Source organism: Lepidochelys kempii, chromosome 14 (assembly GCF_965140285.1).
Source record: "Lepidochelys kempii isolate rLepKem1 chromosome 14, rLepKem1.hap1, whole genome shotgun sequence".
NCBI classification, from domain to species: domain Eukaryota; kingdom Metazoa; phylum Chordata; order Testudines; family Cheloniidae; genus Lepidochelys; species Lepidochelys kempii.
In genome coordinates, this window is record NC_136393.1 from 39582667 (window position 1) to 39603012 (window position 20346).

At 54.1% G+C, this 20346-nt stretch overlaps 1 non-coding gene across 1 annotated transcript; it reads right to left on the reverse strand.

Moving 5' to 3' along the window:
- Window positions 1-1046: 1046 nt before the first annotated feature.
- On the reverse strand, window positions 1047-13178 carry LOC140898097 (uncharacterized). Its single transcript, XR_013634705.1, has 3 exons — window positions 13075-13178; window positions 3514-3612; window positions 1047-1204 (listed from the first exon to the last, which is right to left on the reverse strand). It is a non-coding gene; the product is annotated as an uncharacterized LOC140898097 (transcript).
- Window positions 13179-20346: the final 7168 nt, after the last annotated feature.

The window sequence follows — 20346 nt, forward strand, 5'->3', positions numbered from 1 at the left end:
GGCTCCCATCGGTCTCCGATACACGCAGGACGCGAACGGACCAGGGTCGTGTCTGGTGGTTTCACTAGCACTGAATGGTGGATCTACCTGAGCTCAAACCGCTCAGACACCAGAATCCCCAAGCCCAGGGAATTAGTCCAGAGGGGTGAGAGAGACTCACAGGTGGTTGAATTTGGTGCCATTGGCCCATTTCCAGGGCTGACCCTGCTCCCTCCAGAGGCCGATCCAGTGGTCATAGACACCCTTATGGCGCAGCAGGAACGCCTTAAAGAAAGCTGAGGGACAGCAGGTATCAGCCCCACCTCCCATGCTCCCCCCCCCACCGCCCCTCCAGGGCTCTGTGCTGCAGAGAATCCCAGTCACATATTGAAGGGTGCTCAGTTTATTTTCAGGGGGGATTTTCCCCTCCCTCTTGCAAAGCACAAGATCCCCCGGGCAGTCTTAACCCTCCCACCGCACACAGCAGCCCCACCCCGGTGCTCCCAGTTACCCACACCCCAAGTCCCCCTGAGCTGGGGGCAGCTGTTGGGTCTGAGCTCTCTGCAGAGACGGCTCTTCTCACAGAGCAGCCACCGCTCACCCCAGCAAGGCAGGAGGAGGGAGGGAGGCAAGCTGAAGTGGGAGGGGTCAATGTGAAAGGATCCCCTCCTCCCCCGCCTCCTCAGCTGGCTGCTCCTTTCCCATCCCCACAACAGGAGCACTGGCTGGGTTCTCAGTCCCACTCCAGCAGCCAGCAGGCCAGGAGATGCTTGAGCCAGCCCTGCCCTAGACAGAAGCTGTCTCCCTATTTGGGGAGGGGGGCAGCGGAGAATGGGCAATCCCTGTGATCACACACAGGCAGTAGGGCCCTGGGCCCAGCCAGGGCTGGCGTTCAGCGGCTGGAAGTTCATTCACTCCGGCCTCCCAGCACGGGAGGGCTCACAGCTGCTCTTCACCCCATGGGGCAGAGCCCAGGTCCTGCTGCAGCAGCCATCCCTGTGCCCAGATTAGTGTCTGGCAACTCGAGAGTCTCTCACCGTTTCCTGATCACTGTCGATCCCAGCCAGGGAGGCACCCGGGGCAGAGCAGCGGCTTCGGCTGTCGGTCCAGCTCCCTTCCGTCTCTGAGAAATAGTAGCATTTCCCTCGGTATCCTTTCCAGCCGTCCGGGCACGAGGGGCTCGCAGGGGGGCACAGATCAGCTGATGAAAGCTGAGAGGTCAGCGCTGAGAATGAGACAGTCACATGGAGGGTAAGAATTGCAACGAGAATTGGGCATTTGACTGGTACAAAAATTGGTCAACTGACCAGTCAAATCTGTCAAAGAGTGGTCAGATATTTTAAAATACCAATTTATCAGAATTGGTTACCTCCCGCCAGGAAGAAAAAAGAGCAAGACGTCATTGTCTCCAGTAGGTTTAGCTTTCGATAGATATGGATCTACCTAATTTTTTAAAAAATGTACTTCACTGAGTTATTTTAGCTCAGAAAAAAAAGGCAAAACAATGAAACCAAGTTCTGGAAAACACCAGTGAGGCTCCAAGACGCAATCCGAAAGGCAGGCTGCCTCCTACCCCCAGGGCTCTCGCTGGAGCATTTGACTGCTGCCAAACAGGCAGTCAATTGACCGGCTTGCCAAGCCCATTGGGACCCCCAGCTGGGGCTGGTCCACTGCAATCAGATGCAGGGGGACGGAGACGTTTGTCACTGTAAATTTGCCTGGCAAGAAGGATTCCAGGGACACTCCCAGCCTGCGAGGGACTGACACAGCTCAGAGCATTTCACCCCAGGCACAAGATCAACAGCTGGACGTTCAACCTAGCAACAAACAGCAGGTGAACAACTGAGAAGAACGTGGGAACTTTCACTCAGGGACATGAAAGCCACAAGGGGGCGCCAGAAACCACAGCCATGGGAAGTGACCTGTTGCACTGTGGGCCAGGAATGATGGAACTTAATTCACCTCCTACCTGCAGACTTTTCTCTCCCCAAACACAGCAGCAAGAAAGGCACTTTCTGGAAGCCCTCACGGCTGTGTAACCCTTTCAGAGCCATGAAAGAGCAGCAGTGGGGTCACCCATAAGTGACACCAAAGAGGATTTGAAAGGCCTGTCTAGTTGAGAGGAGTTGGACTCAAACCCCTCCAGATGTTTTCGAGCACGTCACTTTTGTTTGCACCACAGTAACTCGGTAGCTGGTTTTCAAGCCTTCCCATGTGGCTGGCGCTCAGCGAGGAACAGACACTCTAAGTTGGGAAGAGTTAGGAAACGTGGCAGCGGTGATCAGAAAGCGAGCATGTGTTCACCTCACTCACAAGGCATGTCTGACCCTGTAGATTTCACTGTCCAGTGCACGGTAGCCCACACCCCTGCCCTACTGAACTGAGCAGAGAAGTCAGTGACTAACAGTTGATGGCACAGGCTGTCTCCACCATCCATCTCCAGCTCAGATGCCACATGTTCTGCAGAGCTCCCTGCACCTGCAGGTGTGTAACCAACCTTAAGCTCACAGATTCCCACCTTACACAGCGAGAACCAATGCTGCCCATTGCAACAGCCTGCCATTACAGCAGGGAGCTGGGATTCAGGGCGCATCTGTATCCGAGCAATCTGCACCAGTATAATCACAGTGACGCAGTGACATCAGGGCAAACACCTCCTGGAGATGCGCTGGAGCAGTGCGGCTCGCTCTGGTAACTTCCTGCAGCAAACTGCACCAAGGCAAGCTCCTTTGTGCACCAGTGCAGTGCGTCTGCTTTAGCGGTTTGCACCAATTCAACTACACGGACGTCATGACATCGGCACAGAGGATTCCTAATGCAGACGGACCTGGATTCAATCCCCTCTGCCAGCTGCTAAACCCTCCTGGGGCCCAGTGATCGGATCCCAGGACAATAGAGAAATCCCACCCCCGACATTCCCCAGCACGCCCTGCCCCTGACAACGGGGGGATACAACAGGGTTCATGTTCACCGGAAACAGACGCCCTCTGCATGAGCACACGCTGTCTGTGCAGCCCGGGGGAGTGAATGGTGCTAAGGGACACTTCATGGCCAAGCTCAGCGATTGGGGGGTTTCCACACTGCGCTGGTGGAGGGGTCTTGACTTAATTCTATGGCTCATTTCAATAACACGGCAGCACCTGCCGCCCGGCCACAGGCGTGACCTGAAGATCCAGGAAGGCCAAGCTGGTAACCTCAGAGTAACACAGGGAAGGCAAAGGGCTCAGGGTTGCACTGCATCCTGTCCCACTGGACACCCTGGTCAGGGACTGCTTCATGGCGCGTGGCAAAGGTGACTTGGGTCCAAAGTGCTCAGAGATGGGCTGGGGGGGCTAATGTCAGTCAGATCGTCCTGACACAGAGAGTGCCCAGGTGCAGGGGTCTGGGAGGAAGATCCCCCAGGAATCCTCTGCCCCAGGGGCAGAAGCCGGACAGGCCGGGAGGAGAGAGTGAGTGTGGCAGGTCACGGGGGAATGGGATGGGCGGAGATCATAGATGGAGGGGAAGGGAGCGGGGCGGAAGCTGGGAACTCACCTGCCAGAGCAATGATGGCAGCAATCAACGCAGACCATACAACTATCACTGCAACCACAACTCTACAGGTTGGACTTTTCTTGCAGTTCCAAGGAGGGTCTGAAACAGAAAGACCCGTCAGGCAGGGCTGGGAGGACACGTCTCACTGACAGCACCGGGGCTGGAGCTGCCCTGCAACATGCACCGTTCTTGTCTAGTTTTTGTAAAGCTCTCCAACACCACTTTCTACAAACCATTACCCTCTGATCCCACTGAGGGTTTCCAAAAGTTAGTGCCTGTCTCACCCACCGCAACCTGCAAGGTCTCGTGCCAGCAAAGGGAAGCTGCTCCCAGATCTGGAGCTGCATTCGCATGTCCTGAGGGCTGTCCTGCACCATGGTCACTACGGGCAGGTAGGTCATCAACCTCCATCTCTGTCCCAGCTGCAGGATGGCCTCTGGTTCCTGCTCCCTCAGGCACCTGGAGATACTGAAAAAGGGGTGGGGTTGGCAGAACAGGAGAACACCCCATGAGGTTAAGAAATGGCAGTGAGAGCCTTTTCCCTCCCTGGGAGATTATGGTGTCCCTCTGTGGGGACTCCCTTCCTGGCAGATGCTAGTGAGCTATTGAAAGAGCTCAGCCTGTTTAGATTATAAAAAAGATTGGGTGGTGACATCATTGAAGTGTTGAAGTGACTTCATGGAGAGAAAATATTGGGTATTAAAGGGCTCATTAATCTATCAGAGAAAAGCATAACAAGACCCAGTGGCTGGAAACTCAAAAGAGACCAATTCGTATTAGAAAGAGGGCACACATATTCAACAGTGAGGACGAATCACCAAAGGAAGAAACTAGAAAGGGAAGTGGTGGGAATTCCCCACCTCTTGATGTCTTCTAATGAAGACTAGATGCCTTTCTGGAACGTGTGTAGTCAAAAATTAGCTCCTATGCTCTACAGAAAGCATGTGATATGCAGGGGGTCAGATGACACGCTCTAATGGTCTCTTCTGTCCATAAAGTCTGCTAATTGATGAAAAATGAGCCTAGCATGGGGAGAAGCCTCTGATGTTTTACTGTGTTCGGCTTGAGCCCACAATGAACGCTCATTGAGAGGGGTGATCTAGGGGAAGCAGCTCAAACATCCAATGTGGCTGGACAGGGGCAGGACATCAGCACTGCAGGGGAGGGGTGGGTGTGGCAGTGACATCACAAGGGCCTTTGGCAGGACCTCAGCCTATTGGACAAAGGTGGTAGGGAGGCGATGACCTCACAGAGAGATCTTGACATCAGCCAGGCAGGACAGGGGTGCAGGACAGGGGCCACCTCGGAGATCCCTGTGGCTTTGCTTCAGCACGTCTCCTTCTCGAGGTCTCTCCTAGAGGACTGAGAGAGCATTCACTTTCACATTCGTGAGCGCAAGGAGGACCCTCTTCGGAGTTTTCTCCTTTTCTTTTAGTGGTTTTGCTCGAAAACAGACGTCCCTGTATAGAAGGTAAGAGCCTCGGAGAGGTTTGGAACCTGTTCAGTCTGATCCATCAGGTGTCGGCTGATTTTTAGGAATGGAAAACACTAGATTGCGGGGGCAGCATTTTATTTCCGACCTAAGACTTTGTCCCTTAGAATTACTGGGGACATTGGGGTTTCTCCTTTTTGTTTTCCCTTTTCCTGTCTCTCCCTCCTTTCTCGTCTTCTCTTGCATCTTTGTCCTTTTCCCCTGCTTTCCTTTCACCACCAGGACCTGTCTGTGCGTGTGGAGTTGGGGACGGAGGGAGGGAGGGCGGGTTGCACTCCAACTCTCATTGCGGGAGGCCCTCCCAAAGACATGTGGCTGGAATAGTGCTCTAAGAGTGACTCCCTCCGGTGGTGACCCGGGACATCTGGTGAGAACTCTCAGCTTTCTGCTTCTCAGAGTCTCAATGCTGATTGGGGGAGTTTGGGGCTATTGTGAGGGAGGAGGCTCAGGTCCTTGTGACCCTCTTTTAAGACCAAGGAAATAGGGCGTAACCAAACATGTATTTGATTGCACTTGCCGCTTTTCTCCATTCATTGTCTTGGAGTAATTCACGATTCTCTCTCTAATGGGCTAGTTCTTCTAAAATACTTACTAAAGAATTAGGTTTTAATAAAGCCAAATGCAACCCCATACCTCCAGTAACAAAGGAGTCAGGCGGCACCCTACAGAATTGGGGACAATCCGCTGGAAAGCAGTGACCCTGAAAAGGATTTTGGGGTCATAGTGGACAAGCTGTTCAACATGAGCTGTCAATGTGAAACTGTGTTAAAAAAGGTTAAAGCCATTCTTGGCTGGATAGAGTAGTGAGGATGGAAAGGGAAGTGAAAGAGCATTGGTGAGACTGATGTTGGAATGTTGAATCCAGTTCTTGTGTCCACATTTTGAATATTATGTTAAAACAATTGGAGAGGGTGCAGAAAAGATTCATAACTGAGTGATGGGGATGATGCCCTATTATGAGACATTGAAAAAGCTCAATCTGCTTAGTATATACAAGAGAAGAATGAGAAGTGAGTTGCTTGACTTCATGGAGAGAAAATGTTGAGTATAAAAGGGCTCTTTTATGTCTCAGAGAAAGGCATGACAAAACCCCATGGATGGAAGCAGAAATCAGAAAAAGGATAATGACAATAAGACCCAGATTTGTAAGAGGGTGGTGTTAGGGGGCTTATTCCTTCACCCACTTACTTCCCTGGTCCTTCTCACATGAACAGAGAGCAACAATACCCGAAGTCCAAAGGTGCAAACAATTCGATGTTTATTGGGGTGAACTTCCAGCAAGCATGATTCCAGTTTCCTTCCTTAGTATCCTCCTTCCCAGCTCTGACACCACAGAGCCTTACACCTATGTCCCTGTTCCGATTCCTGCCCTTAGCCAAGCATGATTCCAACTTCCTTACTCCCATTCCCTGTTCCCATTTCCCCCTTTAGCAAAACATGATTCCAATTTTCTTACCCCCATTCCCTGTTCCCATCTCCCCCTTTAGCAAAACATGATTCCAATTTTCTTACCCCCATTCCCTGTTCCCATCTCACACACCCACATGCCCACCCCCACCCACCCCCCATTGACTACAGATTATATAGTAAAACTTGAGTTCTGCTTAGCTATACCTTAACCAATCATTTTCCTGAAATTTAACTAACCAATCCTAACATATTGTAACATGATTATGTAACCAATTATATCCCACCACCTCAATTAGTTTACACCTAGCAAAATTAATTATACAGCAGACAGGAACAATCACAGAACCAGACAGAGATTATACAGACAAACAACAGCAAAGTGGGAACTATAATGACAAAACAATACAGAAGTGAGGATTTCACATCCCAGCTATTGATAAGTGAGTTCTTGCCAGACAGGATGCTATCAAACTAAGTTTCCTTTCACATTTTCTAGGCACTTCCCTTTCTCTGGAGGTGATAGGAATACAATCCTGTCCTGATACTGCCTAACAGCCCAATAGCACCTTATTTCAATGTGACTAGTTTGGAATGTGAGGATGTGACCGTTCGCTTCCCAGTTTATGGCTGCCTCTGCTGCTTAGCCAAAGGCCTTAGCCTAAGAACAGGGCCTCAGACTGTCACAGTAAGAGAAGGCCCTTACACCAGCAGACAGTGATTTTGATTCTTTCTTTTATACCTCTATCACTAGCCAAGTGATAAGAATACACCTAAATTCTTAGAGTATAGGCCTTTGCAGACAGGCCTGAATATCTATATCCTAACAGGTGGTTTGTCATTGGCACAAAGTACCAAGAGAAATGATGGCTTCTCCATCTCTTGATCTCTTCGAATAAAGACTAGATGCCTTTCTGGAAAATGTTTGAGTAAAAGAAAAGCCCAGCTCTTCTGACATACAGGAGGCCTTAGGATACGCAGGGGATCAGATTAAATGCTCGAATGGTTCCTTCTGGCCATAAAGTCAACTAACTTGTGAAAACCTAATTGCGGCCTGGGGAAGAACTTCTGTGTTCTACTATGTAGTCGGTGTCACCCCACAAGGAAGTGACATTGAGTGGGGTGATCCAGGGGAAGCGGCTGAAACATCCAATGTAGCTGGACAGGGGCAGGACATCAGCACTGCAGGGGAGTGGTGGGTGTGGCAGTGACATCACAAGAGCCTTTGGCAGGACCTCAGCCTATTGGACAAAGGTGGTGGGGAGGCGATGACCTCACAGAGAGAACTTGACATCAGCCAGGCAGGACAGGGGTGCAGGACAGGGGCAAGCTCGGAGATCCCTGTGGCTTTGCTTCAGCACGTCTCCTTCTCGAGGTCTCTCCTGGAGGACTGAGAGAGCATTCACTTGCACGTACGTGAGCGCAAGGAGGACCCTCTTTGGAGTTTTCTCCTTTTCTTTTAGTGGATTTGCTCGAAAACAGACGTCCCTGTATAGAAGGTAAGAGCCTCGGAGAGGTTTGGAACCTGTTCAGTCTGATCCATCAGGTGCTGGCTGATTTTTAGGAAAGGAAAACATTAGATTGTGGGGGCAGTATTTTATTTCCGACCTAGGATTTTGTCCCTTAGAATTACTGGGGACATTAGGGTTTCTCCTTTTTGTTTTCCCTTTTCCTCTGTCCCTCCTACCTTTCTCTTCTTGCTTCCTTTGTCCTTTTCCTCTGCTCTCCTCCCACCACCAGGAGCTCTGTGTGTGGAGCGGGGTCCGGGGGGGTTGTGGGAGGCCCTCACAGAGAGGTGAGACTGGACTAGTGCTCCGAGAGTGATCCCCTCGGTGGTGACCGGGGACATTCTTTGGGCTATTTAATGAGAACCCTTAGCCTCCCACCCCTCAAAGTCTCAACCTTGATTGGCTGAGGAGGGGGCTATTGACAGGGAGGAAACTCTGGTCTTTGTTGTTCTCTTTTATGACCAAGCAAATAAGTCACAATCAGTTATACGTTTGACCAATGTGGATGCTGCTCTCCATTCATTGTCTCGGAGCAGTTCATGATCCTCTCGAACATTCCAGTTCTTCTGAAATAATTGCTGAATAATTACTATGAACAATTGTTGGTCTGTAGCTCATTTGAGAGCAATTCTGCTACTGACTGGCTGCATCAGCTAAGACAAGTCCCTGCTCCTTTCTCAGCCTTCGTTTCTCCTTCTGTCAAGAATGAATAACAATCCTCTCCCACTTACCTCACCATGGGTGGATGCTGGGGATCCACTGAACAGTGTCACTCGGAGCAGTGCAGACTGGGGGGTGTCCTATCACACTGAGCCATATCAGATTATAACCTAATATTCAATTTGATTTGTATTTTATTGTTTTGGAATTGTGAAAAGCAGCAACTACTTAGCTCAGAGTGAAGCATCTCATCCAATTTTCTAGAGCATAGTGTCTCCCCTTTGTGTATGATGAGGCAGTTGAATGCACTGTGACGGACAGGAGATGCTCTTGTTTTGCAAATAGATATTTTTGCAAAGAATTTTCATCCTACTTGTTATGATTTCAAGAAACAAAGTGGTTTCCTTTGAATGGATTTTCTGACAGAAAAAGGTTTCCATGAAAATGTTCACCCCTTATTTCCTGGGCCTTATCCCTGCCTCTGGGGGGTTGTTGTCTGTTAGTTAGAACAGGAATCAGGACAGTTGTCTTCTCTTTCTGGCTCCGTCACCGCTTCGCTGTGTGACACCTTGGGTAGGTCCAATGGGAACAGGGTCAATTCTCTAACTCCAGGCAGCAGGAAGCCTGGGTGAGATAAGGGATGTTAAGGCCATCTGCGAAGGAGAAAGGGATGTTTCCAGGTGTTGAATGTCAAGAACTCTAAACTTTGCTAAAATGGATAGTCTCGAGAAACAAGAACTAGTTGGGGCCAAACTTTAACCATTGTCTTTTATAAAGCCCATTCAGGAATGTGAGTCCCAGAGAGCCATAGAGAGGGGGAGCAACTTGCCCAAAGTCCCACAGATCAAGAGGCAGCAATGGAAGCAGGAGTGACACTCTCTCTCAAAGGCAGGGGGACCAGACATTAGGGCCTGGTTGCAATTGCCAGCTGTGGGAGGGAGTGTGCGGCAGTGGTCAGTGAAGGGGTCCATCCATGGCTCTGACACTCGGTGTGACCCTGTGGTCGCAGCTGAGGCCCGTTTGCCGTCAGTAGGGTTGGGGTCCCATGGCTACAGCCCAGTGGGTTTGGGAGGCTCCAGGAAGGTGAGTAAAGTGCTGGGATGTCAGGATCCCGGAGGCGCTGTCACCTCCGCCCTAGGGCCGTGTTCTGCACCCCCTGCTGCTGGCTGAGTTTCTCCGTCCCTTGGCAATCAGACAGACTCTTGTTTTCACAGCCAGTCGATCGCCCTCGTGTCATCACCCTGCCTGCTGGCTGGGCAGGGTAACTCCTGAGGTCACCACCCTCTCCAGCCTGCCTTGGGCTTGGAGAGTGAGGAGGAGGGTGAGGGACGTCTGCTGACCCTGAACATCCGCCATCCATTGTACCATCACTGAGAGCACGTGAGTGGCATTCGGGTTCCTCGGTGTGTTCCCCTCTCTGTCTGGGGGAGAGACTATCTCCAAAGGGGGATTTCATTTGCAAACAGCCCCCAAGAGCCCCTCACTCTTAGGCCAGGCAGGGGCTTCTCCAGAGCCGTCTCCAGTGTGTTTGGAAAGGTTCCAGCAATGGGGCTTCCCAGCCCTTCCCCTCCCAGCCCTTCCCTCCCAACCCTTCCCCAGGCTGAGAGTCTCTGAGGTGAACCAGACCCTGTGAGCTGCTGAGCCTGGAAATCAATGGGGAATGAGGAGGGCTCTGTGCTTCCTGTGCCGAGGGCCTTTGTGACTTTGATGTGAGGAATGATTTCCCAGGAGAAGTCCGGACTCCTGGCTTCTGTTCCTTCTCTAGCCTGGGTGGGAGAGTGGCCTGGGACGACAGGAGGGGACTGCTTCTCCAGAGTAACCGATGGTCTTTGGGACTGACCTCATTGCTGGAAAAGGATGAGACTTCCTGGCTATTGCAGCAGCAGGGATTACGAGGGGGAACGTTGGGAGCGGATCATGCAATGAACTCCTGCCCGTGTGTGTAGATGGCACTCCCTGCACTCCTGTGCGGGCAGAGGGGGCGGCTGTGGCTGGAGCAGGGAGGAGGAGGGACGGAAAAGGCCCAGGAGTGAAAGGCTGCCTTGAGCCCAGTCTCACCCCTGCTCCCCGCTCGGTTCCAGGATGGCCAGGCTCCTGCGGATGTTGCGGAGGAAGGCTCTGCAGGTGGCCCCAGAGCCTGAGGGAAGCAGCTGCCGTCTTCCCAAGGGGCAGAGCAACCCCTGCATCCCTGCTGGCGGGGAAGCAGGTCCCATCCAGGCCAGACGGCGGAAGTGCCCGGCCTTCTGGAAAAGGACCCCGGCTCCCGGCGCAGGCGCCGAGCTGGGAGAGGCCCCGACCAGGCCCCAATGGAGCTGGCCCAGGCTGCGGTTTGGCAGACAGGACCCAGCCCAGGAGGGGCGCCGGGCAGGGTGGCTCTGGGGCTTGTTGTGTGGGCAGCAGCGGCCCCAGGAGCCCAGACCTCGTTCCCATCAGGAGGCATCGCCCTGCCCGGTCTCTGAGGACCTTCCAGCCCCTGCAGGCCAGGAGGGGGAAGGTCCCTGTCCCAGCACCGGCAGCTCAGCATGGGACAGTGGCAGCACCTGGGCATCTGGCAGCAGCCAGGCCGATGGAGGCCACTGCTTTGTTCCAGGTGAGGAGCCGGGCTGGGCTCCGGGAGGGCTGAGGACGGGATGTGAACACCCTGGGCCCAGATGCTCTCCCAGGGATACGGGGGGCGGGTCTCAGCCCAGGTGTCTGGCCTGAGCCCCGCGAACCCCACGGACAGCAGCAGCCATCACACAGCTGCCCCTTCCGCACGGGGACCTGGGGGTGGGGGCATGAAGAGCTGCTGCCACTTTGGTCCTTGCTGCTCCAGGGCCGGGGGAATCGGCACCTCCCCTGGAGTCCTGGCCAGTGGAGGGGGGTTTCTTCTCTGGGCTTCTGCAGCTGTTGGGGGCTGAAGGCATCCCTGAGAGGGAGGTTTGGGGCCCCATCTGCCCTGGGTGCCTGAGGTGGGAAGGGGGGTCTTGAATCCTGCTCTGCCCACCACGCCCCTGTCCTTCCCTCCCTGGTGCAGGGACCCCCCTGGATTCGGAGCAGGAGGAAGGGGTGGACGTGGCCAAAGATGAAGCTGCTCTCAAGGTCATCCGAGAGCAGCTCCAGTGCAGAGATAAGGTACAAATGTTCCCCACTGGGCTGGAACCAAGATTGCCCTGCCCCTTCCCAGCATCCCCACCCCCTGCCGAGGGTCTTGTGCCTCCTGATCCACCACCCCCAATGGGACCCTTTTACATCCATGATGTGGGACCCCCAAGATGGGGGTGTCCCACAACAGCCAAAGTCATCTCCCCCCACAGGCACTGTCCCAGTTCCTGATCCTGCTTGTGTAGGAGTGGTGGGGGATTTGGACAATAGGCGGGTCCCCACAATCCCCCATTGAGGCCTGAGCCCTGGAGCTGGTGTGGGTGGGGCAGGAAGGTCCCTCATTAACAGGTTGTCTCTCGCTATACCCCACTCCCGGTGGGTACAGGATGAGGGGCAGCAGCTCCTGTTCCTTCAGGCCATCTACCCCGCATGTCTGGCTGCACGGGAGAGAGGGGAGGACACGCTGGAGCCGCGCTGCTGCAAGGCGGCTGTGGTGAAGAGGATCGTGGTGAGTGAGACACGCCATACGGCAGCTGGAGGGAGGGGGAGAATTGTGGGGCTGGGGGGCAGCTGAGAGTGGGGGACAAGGAATCTCATGGTCCCAGCTCAGTCGTCGGGATGGGGCTGAATGGGGGCAGTTTTGACAGGGAGGAGGAGAGAAGGGGATTGGGAGTGAGCTGGGCAGGAATCCGAGAAGGGGGACAAGTCGGATGGGCAGGAAGGAATTGGAGGAGCGGGAGGTGGTGGGGGATCCTGCTGGCCATGTGGGGCACTGGCTGTGTCATCTCCTCACTGGGAGGCGTCAGTCGGGCCTGAATCTCACACGCTCCTTTGTCTCTTTCACGTCTCACAGGAGCTCATCGAGGAGCTTCCCGATGACTCGTCACCCAGCGCCGTCCTCGCCCACTCCCTGGCTGCAGTGGGCTACCTCTGGTACTGAGACAGCCCCACCCCCCCACCCTGCCGGCTCCCCTCACCCCAGTGCTGCTCAGGCCCAAGGCTGGGAGTCACCGTCACTGTCCCTCCCAAGTCACCTCCCAAGAGTGGCGCCTCTGGCAGAGATGGTGGGGTGGGGAGGGTCACTCTCTCCTGGCGGGGCTCTTCTTTTCACTCCCATAACATGACAGGGGCCTTGGGAAGGGGCTCACTCCCGGGCTCCGATACAGGAGGGGCAGCAGGCTCCAGGGAACAGCAGCTATTCCTGTCCTGCCACTGTCTGTCTGGGACACCTTGGCCTTGTCATTCCCTAGCGAAGTGCCTCGGTTTCCATTCTCGCCAGCCTGTGCCTCTATCCCTGTGGCTTGGTGTCTGTGTTGGCGACAGTCCCACCCAGTACTGCACAGTCTAATACAGCTCCTCTCTCTTGCCAGCACCATGAAACCTGCCCTGGAGCCAGCCCTAGAGACCCACCTCTTGCGAGCTGCCCTTCACTCCGTCTTCACCCTGGGCACGGAGAAGGACTCCACCGCCATCCAGGTACCTCCTCCTCCATCCTCCTCCTCTTCCAGAGTAGTCCTTGGTCCCTACTCCCTTGATTCGCTGGAGCTCCAGATTTAAGGGTGGGGTAGTGGAGATGGAACAAGCTGCAGGCTTGGATCCTTCCCTCCAGCAGGGAAGAGATTACCCCTCCCTGGGGGATTTTTCTTTCTTTCTTTCTTTCTTTCTTTCTTTCTTTCTTTCTTTCTTTCTTTCTTTCTTTCTTTCTTTCTTTCCTAAGCCGTGTTTGGCCCAGAAGCCCAGGTTCCATCCATAGCAACTTGGCTGTTTCCTACTCTTCTGCCTACAAGGCCCTCTGCAGAGACCTGCTAAGCTCATGGATTAAAGGTCCAGGGGTCATCAATTCTTGCAAATTGCCTGCAGTGGGATGTGAAGGAGAGAGGCCAGGAGATGTGTTTGGGAGTCTCCCCAGTGCTTCCCAGAGACCCCTCTTCCCATCCTGTGGCAGGTGTAGGCCCAGGTTCCCTAACTCTGACCCATGCTTTGCAGACTCTGCACAAAGTCATCCCAGAGGTCCTGGATGCCATGCTGGGGAACCTGCTGGCAGAGTCCCCAGACACAGACAGGCTCCACTTCATCTTGGAGGTGAGCCCCATTTCACCGTAACTCTTTGGGGGACTGGTAAGGAGAGACTGGAAGATCCATTTTCTACTCTGTCCTCCTAGCTGGGTCCCCAGTGGGCCGTCCTTGGTTGGTGGGTGAGTGCAATGTAGTGTCAGGTCCTTCCTTCTTGAGGAACAGAGGAAGGAGCTGGGACTCCAAGCCAGAGCTCTGCCTGGTTCTGCTGAGCACTAAGCACAGGGCTCCTGGCTGTCTTGGGGAGAGAGAGTCTGAAAATCCACCCTTCCCCCTCCCCTCCAACACACAGAGCCCATGAGATTAGGGAGCTACTTCTCAGAGAAGAGGCACATGCTCCTTCCTAGAGAAACAGGAGGGCCCCAGGGAATCAGCCCTTCCCTCTGATCTGCTCTGAAATTCCTGGGGGGATTGTGCTCTCAGTCACTCCCTACTTCCCCCCAAGGATTTGCATAGCAGGGAAGGGCCGAGGGTTCAGTCTTCTTTCTGGTGAACTGTTCAGGAATCAGGAATTCTGGGAGGATGGGACCAGCCCCTAGATTGTCCCAATCTAGAGAGATGCGGAGAAGTTGTGACCTGAAGGGTACAAGCTGCATCCTGGGGGAAAGAATCCCCTTCTAAAGCTCTGCCATCAAGGACTCAGCTATTTCCCCCTGCGCAGAATGTCTCAGGCCCCTGGGGCTGGAGGCGTGGGGGGCTCATTTGTAAAGCAGGAGCAGCTGGCCACTGAGTCTGACCTGCCTCCTTTCCCCACAGCATGTCAACCTCTGGGTCGTGTCCAGGGTGTCGCAGGAGCGAGCCAGGGCCATCAGGAGCAGCACAGCCCTGCTGAGATACACAGTCACTCTCCCTGAGTTTGACGTAAGTGAGCTCCGAGCCCAGCTTGCTGGCTCCAGGCGGAGGCGGGCTGGCTCCAGCGGGCTGCAGGATCTGCTGCTGCTGCCGGGGCTGTGGCTTCGGAGGGTTCTTCATGGGGAGGCAGAGTCAGAGCAGGACTGAGCTAGCTTGAGTCAAGTTCTTCTTGTCCTGGTTCAGTGTTGACCCTGGGCCTTTAAGGGGACCATGCTCCAGCCCCTGCTTGGCATCCCGGGCTCCCTTGGCAGCAGAGCAAATGAAGGTTCGATCTCAAGCTCCTCTCCCCCAGCATCTCCTGTAGAGGGGCTAAGGGGAAGGAGCCCTCTGGCCCAGGGCAGACAGGGAGCTGAGAGGAAAATGCTGATGGAGTCCCCTCTGCTCTCCCTTCCATTAGATCTCAGCCGAGTTCCCTCAGATGGGTCGCCATGTGGCCCAGCTGGCTCTATTTGTCAGCGATCCAGACAAGGACATCAGCCGGCAGGCCAGGGAGGGGACTTACCGGCTCTACCAACTGCTGCTCCAACAGAAGGGTAAGGAACCCAGCTGGGACACGGAACCCAATAGGGGACTGAGAGTGACCATATGTTGATAATGGGACCCTAGACCATTTCTCTCAGACTGACCCCAGCCGGAGGACAAGTCTCTCTCTGCCTCTGTTCTTCTCCACTCCACTGTGGAGCCACCAATGGGATTGGAAGGACACAGAAACTGCAACCAGAATGAGGAGAAAAGTCGCTCTCTCTCTCTCTCTCTCTTCCAGGTCTGACCATACATGACGTGGAGGATCTCTGGTGCTATGACTGGCACCAGGACAGAAGGCTCTTAGGCTACAAGAATACAGCCAGAGTAGGGGAGGTAAGGGCACTGTGCCAGGGCATGACACAGCTCAGGGAGTGTAGCTGGCTGGGTTCCCTGCAGTGGAGGCCTCCTGAAGACAGGAAAAGAGCCTGCTCCTTATTTCCAGCTCACAGTTCCTCATCCAGCAACCAGTGGGACACGCTGGTGCCAAAGGTCCCACACTCGGACTGGGCCAGGAGTCTCCTTGTTCTTGTCAGGCTGCAGGTTGGATTCCCCTTGAAGAAACCAAGGAGCTGCAGAGGCCATTCCCAGCGAGGAGAGAAATCACTAAGCTGCGGGGAAGAGACCTTTGGTCTGTCAGCTCCAACCCCCTCCTCCCCTCAACAACACACGCACACTCCTCTAGCCGCTGAGGTGCAGGAGATCTCTCTGCTGGAAGCAAGACAGAGTCCCCTGTCGTCTCTGTGCCCTGAACAGCAGAGTGGGCCTGCTCACACACATTAGAGATCCATTTCCAGCCCATCCTGGCCCCTGCCATAAATTGCCTTCCCGAAAGAGCCACTGGAGGCTTTGGTCCCTCAGCATCTGCGACCTTTTAATAAAGGGGCTTCCCTGAACCCTGGGACCCTGAAATTTGGATATTAGGAAAAACTTTTTCACTAAGAGGGTGGTGAAACACTGGAATGCGTTACCTAGGGAGGTGGTAGAATCTCCTTCCTTAGAGGTTTTTAAGGTCAGGCTTGACAAAGCCCTGGCTGGGATGATTTAACTGGGAATTGGTCCTGCTTTGAGCAGGGGGTTGGACTAGATGACCTTCTGGGGTCCCTTCCAACCCTGATATTCTATGATTCTATGATTCGATTCTATGATTCTATGAAAGCCTCCTGGGGAATGAACTGCCTTGGCCACAGCAGCTCTCTTCCCCGCCCTTTGGGGCACTAGACGCCATTGTACCACCAGGACTTGGAGGCTGGCTCTGGGCAATCTACTCGAGCCTCATGTCCTCTTGGTTTTAGGTCTTTGAAAAATTCTTCTCTGTCGGGCAGAGAAGATCCTTCGTACAGACAGCATTGCTGGCCATCCACGACCCCCTGCTGCGTGTCAGCCAGGCTGGGCTGGTGCTGGTCTACTCCCTCCTGGGGGAAGCCCAGCAACTGATGGGGGACACGGTAAGCAGCTGCAATCGACTCAGAAGCTTGGGGTGGGACCCAGGGCCTCATTCCTCATTGAGTTATGAGGAGAGGCTGAGGGAGCTGGGATTGTTTAGCCTGCAGAAGAGAAGAATGAGGGGGGATTTGATAGCTGCTTTCAACTACCTGAAAGGGGGTTCCAAAGAGGATGGCTCTAGACTGTTCTCAATGGTAGCAGATGACAGAACGAGGAGTAATGGTCTCAAGTTGCAGTGGGGGAGGTTTAGATTGGATATTAGGAAAAACTTTTTCACTAAGAGGGTGGTGAAACACTGGAATGCGTTACCTAGGGAGGTGGTAGAATCTCCTTCCTTAGAGGTTTTTAAGGTCAGGCTTGACAAAGCCCTGGCTGGGATGATTTAACTGGGAATTGGTCCTGCTTTGAGCAGGGGGTTGGACTAGATGACCTTCTGGGGTCCCTTCCAACCCTGATATTCTATGATTCTATGATTCTATGATTCCCATCCTCTCGCCATTTGCTGGCCTGGTAGCAAGGAGCCTAGTGGGGACTTCTGGACTTCATGGACTTCTGTTCTTAGGATGTGGTGCTCTGCTATCACTCCTGGGAAGGACAGGAGAGTCCCCTAAGTGCCCTCTGGGAAACTTTCCTGCCCCACAGAGCTGCACCCATTTCCCCATGGCCTAGTGTCCATGTCACCCCAGCCACCATCGAGAGTTGCTCCCATCCCTGGCATCCTGGGAGGCCAAGGACTGACTGGTGATGGTGACTGACTGAGGCACATGGGCGTGGAAAGCTGGTCTTGCTGCTGGTAGGGCTGGACCCGCTCTCGAGAGATTGGGAGGATTCAGTCGTCAGGGGCTGCTGACCTGCTCCATTCACCAGGGCTGCCATCCTGTGGTTTCAGGTTTTGTCACTGGGGTGTCTTGGGGAAAGGTCTCAAGCTCTCCCCATTCCACTTCACTGCTGCCAGAATCCCTCCCACCCCCCGCCACCCTTCTAGAGCCCCCTCCCTGCCCTACCTGGGTGGGGATGGAGGTAGGGGTGGAAGAGAGGGTCCTCCGAACTTGAGCGGTGTCCCCAGGTGGGTTGGAGGTGGAACAGCTGTCAGGGGCACTGATGGGGAAGTGGCAGGAGCTCACCCTACAAGGAGGGGGTTTGGCACTGAAGGTCACTAGAGAGGACAGCAAGCCTCCATCCTGGGGGTCAGGAGGGTGAATCTACCACTCAGACATGAGCAGCTGCTGCGTGGAAATGATGGTGCTGGTTCCAGGTGCCCTTCATCCTCCCTGATTCCTGGGGAGTGTCTCAGTCTCTGACATGTTCTCGTTCCCCTGCAGCATGAGGATGTCACAGCCAAGGTCATGGGCCAGCTTCACATGATTCGGCACTTGCACCAGATGCCCGAGGCGCTGCAAGGGCTGTGGCTCATCTGATGCTCTTCAAGGTTCCCCTCCCTGTTCAGCAAGTCCCGCTCCCTGCTGCAGGTACTGCTGTGTCTCACTATAAATGGGGGACTAGTGGAAGCAGAAATGGAGGCCCCTGGCACTCACAGGAACTCTCTCCCCTCTCTGTGGAGCTGTGTCCTTCCCACGGCCCCCCAGATACCTTCATCTGGGGCAGGAGCTCTTTCCCTCACACCCATATCCCTCCCCTCTTTCCTTGATCTCACCCCCATCCCATTTCCCATGCTCCCAGGCAGAGATCTTCCTGCCCCATATGGCGCAGAAGGACCTTTGCGTCAGGGCTACAGACTGTCTGCCCAACTGAAGCTCAGGAAGCTCCACCTTTGAGGAGGTGAGGATGGGACAGAGGCTCCGGGCTAGCTTCATCTCCTGCCCTTTATTCTTCCTTTGGCCCTTCTCTGGGCTCTCAGAGTCTGACATGAAGAGGAGCCTCCTCCCCCCGTGTCTTCTAGGTCCTGGGGTGTGTGACAGCCTCCCAGATGGGTGCAAGCAGTAGTAGTTCTCAAAGAGGCCTAGAGGGAAGAGCCCACTCCCTCTTGGAGGTAAGAGCCATTGACTTCTTTGGGCAAAATGGGTTTCTTGGGGGAGAAATGGGATCCCTGCTGCATAGCCTGGGTGGGAGCTTCCCCCATCCCTGGGACAGAGACATCTTCATCAGTGTGCCACCCTTTTTTTTTCCAAGCAGGAGGCTCCCCAGAGAACTCCTCCTCAAACCTGTTCTCCTGGGAGCGTTTCTGGGAGGAGGCTCCCGTCCCTCAGTCTCCAACTCCATCATGCAGTCTCTTTCACCTAACATCTCCGCTCTCCAGCTCCACTTGCCGCAGCAGGACAAACGGACCTTCAGCTCGTAGGGAACAGACTCTGACCTCCTTCTGATCAGCAATGGGGTTTCACCATCCCCTCAGCAAACCTGTCAGCCGGGCTGGACCGGATTTAAAGGAGGAGGGTATCTAACAGGGTGGCTTGGCCTATGGCTGCCTAGCCTGGGGCTAGGCCAAATTGATGACCAAGTGAGCCCCACCTGAGGGGAAACAAGGGAAAACAGCAGCAAAAGTCCAGAAGCAGAGCGAGCTGTTCAGGAGATGGCCTTGGGCCAAACCCTGGAGTCCAGGGTAGGACTGGCTTCTCTCACTGTCCCTAAGGAAGGGGACATAGAAGACCATAGAAACCCAAGAAGGGCAGGCCGAACCGAAATCAGGCTGAGGAAGAACTCCCCACGAGGGTGGAAGGCCTTGTTTCTGTTCAAGACATTTTGGGACTTTGTTTGCAAAGAGCACGACCCAGGAAGGAGTGGAGTAAAGGACAGTCACCTGGTTGGAGGGCTGAGTTCCCAGCCAACAAACTGCAAGAGTGAGTATGAGCGGGGTTGCTAGCCCAGCGAGAAAGCAATGACACAAGGCCTGGCCAGCATCTAGCAGTGAGTGAACTCTGGTACACACCCAAAGTGGCCGTGTTTAGAGCCCTGGGTAGGCTCTTCTGTGGGAATTTCCCATGGGTCAGTGGGGCCGGAATCTCTCCTGCTCCTTTGGTTTCTTGTGCTTCCCACAAGATGTCTGGTGAACTGCCCTTGGACTCTGGGCCCAGCACCGCTCAGAAATTATTCGCTACCTTCAGAGAGACAGGGCACAGCTCAGCCTGTTGGGTAGGCTGGAGAATCACACTTCACTCGAACACACAACACTGAGGTGGTTTGGGAAGTATAGTAACAAAGAAGAGATTTAAGTGATACTAAGCAAGAGAAAGAGACAAATTTCAAAGAGAGAAACAAAACACAACACACTTTGTAGTGACTAAAACTGAATCTTAACAAGTCACACTCTTTGCCTTAGCAGTTTCCAGACTAACATCTCAGCTTTCCTAACAGACCTTCTTTGATGTCCCTGTAGGGTAGAAAACTTCTCTGTCGAATCCGCTGATTTGATTGCTTCGTCTTCTGGTTTCAGACCCTCTGTTATCCTTCTGGGGTGCCTGGACCCTGATTGTAACATCTCTCTGGCCCAGCCTCTTAAAAAGATGTGTGCTGCAGCCAGCCCAGCGCAGGGAGCAGTGGGGACAGATGATCTCCTCCTGTCAGACCAAGCAACAGGGGTCCCATTGAGGCTTAGATGGAAGATCCCAGGCATCTCCTGGAGGTAAGAACCGTCCACTCTTCTGGGCACTTGGGGCTGTTGCAACAAAGAGGGGGCTCCTGTTCCATAGCCTATTTGTCCTCATGACTGTGTTTTTTTCTTCTCAGAGGATGCGCCCGGGACCCTGGAGACTGTTTCGTGCAGGAGGTTTGAGCAGGGAGAGATCACTCACTGTCCTGACCCCTGGGTCATTAACCCGGGTCTGCAGGGTT